A 4388-nucleotide genomic window follows, 5' to 3' on the forward strand; every position below is an offset into this window, starting at 1 on the left:
GAGAAGAAACCTGCGGCAACCTTGAGCGTTTGCGGTCAGGGCAGGGGCCCGGCCGGCGCGCGTGCGCGCAGCCCCCAAGGCCCCCCGCCGTCCACCCACCTCCTTTCTGTGAGGCAAGGCGCCTCCAGTTCACCCACACACGACCGATCGGAGGCAGAACGGTAGCCCCTCAGCGGCCGGCCGGCGCACGCGTGGCCGGCCCGAGCCCACCGCAACCGCTCACACGGCCCGCGCTCACCCGCCAGAGGGGAGCACGGGACGTGCGCTCGCCAGACCAGGCGGCGCCCTTCCCCACGTGGGAGGGGCGCGTCTCACTCGACCGCCTCGACCCGCACAGCCAACGAGCTCCCTCAGGACCCACGCGCGGACACCATGGCGGCGACCGGAGGAGGGGGCGCTGGGGGCGGGAGCGACACACCACCGCTCGGCCTCGGGCACCTGAGAGACAACCCGGGGCGCTCCAGGAGCACCGCAAAGGCCCAGGCGGAGCCAGCGCTCGCGCAATACCCGAGAGGGCAGCACGGCGGGCCAGCGGGACAGCACCCCCACCGCCGCGGAGGGGGGCGGCCCACGAGACTACGACCACAAGAGGCGAAAGCGAGGGGTGCCTGCTGCGTCAGAGGACCCCCGCCGACCCACGCCGGACGCCACGAGGCAGACGGCGGGGTCGGGACAGCGAGGTCGGGCCGGGTTCCGCACCCCAGTGCCTCCCAACGCACCGCCCACAGGCGGGGATGGGAGACGGGGGAAACCCCGCGGGCGGGACGAGAAGAACGGGTCTCATTCACCACGAATGCCCGCCCCTCGCCCGTCGCGGCTCGGTCCCGGCCCGGGAGAGCGTGACATCACCACATCGATCAGGGAAAGCATCCCCGGAGCAGGGTCGGCCAGCCAGCCACAGCCTCCCCAGAGGCCAGCGAGCAGATCAGCCTGGCCATCCCCAGCTCCAGGACGGGGGCGGCAGACAACCCGGCAGAGACGAGGAACGCCTGACACGCACGGCACGGAGCCAGCGGGAGTGGGGTTGTCACGGCCGCCCCAGGTGCCCGCAGCGGGGAGCGCACGGTGGCAGGGTAAGCCCGCGCCACCTTCCCCGCCGCCCCCAGGTGGGTCAGAGACCCGGACCCAAGGCGGCACCGGGAGCTGGGACGCTCGGATGCATGAGAGACCGGGCACACGGGCCCCAGCAGGCGGCTCAAGCACGAGCAGGGCCGGCTAGCCGGGTCACCGGGAGGCCGAAGACCCGCAACGCATCCAAGAGACCCAACCTCTCCAGCGACAGGTCGCCAGAGGACAGCGTGTCAGCAATAACCCGGTGGCCCAAAATGCCGGCTCGGAGTGAAACATATACCTCCCCAGGAGACAGGAGGTCGAGTCACCGACCACGCCGCCGGCCCAGGGAACCCGCGACACGGGCATCTGTCCCCAAAATCGCCACCATCGCAGCCAGACACGGAGCACCCAGGGCCCTCTGGTCGACCCCAGGACACACGCCGGAGCAGCGCCGGGCCAGGGACGTCCTCCCGGCCACCCGTGCCACGCAGGGGCCGGCCCGAGTCTCCAGAGCGAGACTCGGAAGCGTTTTCGGCCGTCCCCTCGTACGACCGGGACACACGAGGGACCGAAGGCCGGCCAGGTGTGACCTCTCGGGCCGCACGCGCGCTCAGGGAGCGCTCTCCGACTCCCCACGGGGACTGGCAAACAACAGGTCACGGCAGAGGGACCGCTCCCCGGCACCCGGGGGACGAGGCAGGACGGTCCCCGGCTCCCCACGGGGACTTGGAGAAAAAATTCGGCCGCTGCCTCAGACGGCCAGGATGCGCGCGGGCCCGCGACCGGGCCGGGAAGGGTGTCCCCAGCCTCCCGCCCCAAGCCCGGTGGGTCCCCGCGGGTCGCGGGTCAGGCCTCGGGAGCCGCGGCGTGCTGGTCGACCAACCCCGGCAGCCCCACACCCGGCTCTGGCCCGAAAGCGCAGCGACAACCTCTCCCCACATAAGCCTGCACGCCTGAGCTCTGACTCACAAGTGACGCGCCAGAGCTCTGGCGCGACCGGGACAGCCCGGCTGACGACCGCGGTCTTTCCGGAGCTCTGCCTAGCTCACAGCGGGGACGGTCCCCTCCCTCGGCAGCTGCCACCGCAGCTCCGGAAGCCAAGGGAACGATATAAAAGCGGCCGCCAGATGGAGTCCGACAACCGTCGCGAACGTCACCAAGACAGATCCGGATGGCAGGCCGGCCCGCGGACCGCAAAACCGAAACCGTGAGTCGAGAGACGCTATCCCGAGGCCGAAAACGCAGCCCCTGTACCCCAACCCCACAGAAACGGTCCCCAAACCCTGTCTCTGCATGGACCGCGACACAGTCAGAAGACAACCCACGGCGTGTGGATGTTCGGAGAGGCATCTCGGTGGGAGAAACAACAAGCAAGGACTCGGTCGCGGGTCGTTGAGGACACAGGGAGACACAGAATGCGTAGGCTCTTCCTGAATCCAGACAGAGGAGGAGGGAGGGAGGGAGGGAGGGAGGGAGGGAGGGAGGGAGGGAGGGCGGGCGGGCAGGCAGGCAAACATAAAGAAGGAATCAGAGAAAGAAAGAAAGGAAGGAAAACCTAAAGGAGAGAAAGAAAGAAAAGAGAAGAAAAGAAAAGACAAATATCAATATAAGTATTTACATTTGGATATAGGTATAACATATAAAACTACATTAAAATAGAAAAAAATTTATATGCATACACATGAATGAACAGATAAACATGAATAAATAAAAAATAAGATAACATAACATAAGCAAATAGGCCAGGCGCGGTGGCTGACGCCTGTGATCCCAGCACTTTCAGAGGCTGGGGGAGAGAGAGAGGAAAAAATATGAAAGAAAGAAAGAGAGAAAGAGAGAAAGAAAGAAAGAAAGAAAGAAAGAAAGAAAGAAAGAAAGAAAGAAAGAAAGAAAGAGAAAGGAAGAAAGAAAGAAAGAAAGACAGAAAGAAAGAAAGAAGAAAGAGTGAGAGAGAGGGAGAAAGACAGCGAGAAAGAAAGACGAGAGAAGAAAGAAAAAAAAAGAAAGAGGAAAGACAGGAAGAAAGACAAAGCAAGAAAGCAAGAAAACAAGACAGCAAGAAAGCACGACAGAAAGAGAGAAAGAGACAGAAAGAAAAAGCAAGAAAGCAGCAGAGAGAGAGAGAGAGAGAGAGAGAGCGCGCGCGCGAGCGCGAGCGAGCGAGCGAGCGAGCGAGCGAGAGAGAGGAGGAGGAGGCGAGGCGAGGCGAGGCGAGGCGAGGCGAGACGAGGCGAGGCGAGGCGAATCTACCTGCTTTCACTACATGTGGGGAGAATCAGGAAAGCCCCCACTAACAACAAGGCCTGAAGTGGAGCTGCCATCTGTGAAATCCGAGCAGAAGAGTCCACACGGGTTAAAGACACGAAGCAAGACAGGGAAACAACTGCTCAAAGAGAAGAACAATCTGGCCCAGCCAGGGTCTGTCTCCTGAAGTTGTGTGGGCAACGAGGGAGTGGGACGGAGGGAGGGAGTGGGACGGAGGGAGGGAGGGCCTCCGAGGCTCGTGTCAAACAATAAATGATAATCAAATAAAAGGAAGTTAAAAAAAAAAAAAATTGCGCATCATTCGTAGCATCACTGACGCCTTGAAAGGCGAGAGGCATGTGTTTATGTCACTGTGGGACTGTTTTCTTTTTTCTTTTTTTTTTTTCTTCCCTCTTTTCCCGGAAACTCACTTTTTAATTTTTTCATTTTCCTTTTCTTTTTTTTTTTTTAATTTTTAATTTTACTTTCATTTTTACTTTTATTTTTAATTGTTTGAGAGGTTGTCTCCCTCTCTCGCCCAGGCTGGTGTACAGTGGCGCGATCTCAGCTCACTGCAACCTCCGCCTCCCAGGTTCAAGTGATTCTCCTGCCTCAGCTCGGCCTCCCGAGTAGCTGAGATTACAGACGCGCACGACCATGCCCGGCTAATTTTTGGTATTTTGACTAGAGACGGACGGGGTTTCACCATACTGGCCCTGCTGGTCTGACCACCTCGTGATCCAGCGATCCACCACCCTCGGCGTCCCAAAGTGCTGGGATGACAGGCTTGAGCCACCGCGCCGGGCCTAGTTATTCCTTTTATTTTATTTCTAATTTTTAATTGTACGTATGCATGTATGCATGTATGTATGTATGTATGTATGTATGTATGCATGCATGCATGCATGCATCTATCTATCCTTTTTTTTTTTTTGAGACGGACAGAGAGAGACAGTGAGAAACAGAGAGAGAGAGAGAGAGAGAGAGAGAGAGAGAGAGAGAGACAGACAGAGAGAGAGAGAGAAACAGACGGGGGGGAGAGAGAGAGAGAGAGAGAGAGAGAGAGAGAGAGACCAACAGACAGAAGGACA

The sequence above is a fragment of the Macaca nemestrina genome, unplaced genomic scaffold, assembly GCF_043159975.1.
Source record: "Macaca nemestrina isolate mMacNem1 unplaced genomic scaffold, mMacNem.hap1 Scaffold_156, whole genome shotgun sequence".
Classification (NCBI taxonomy): Eukaryota; Metazoa; Chordata; class Mammalia; order Primates; family Cercopithecidae; genus Macaca; species Macaca nemestrina.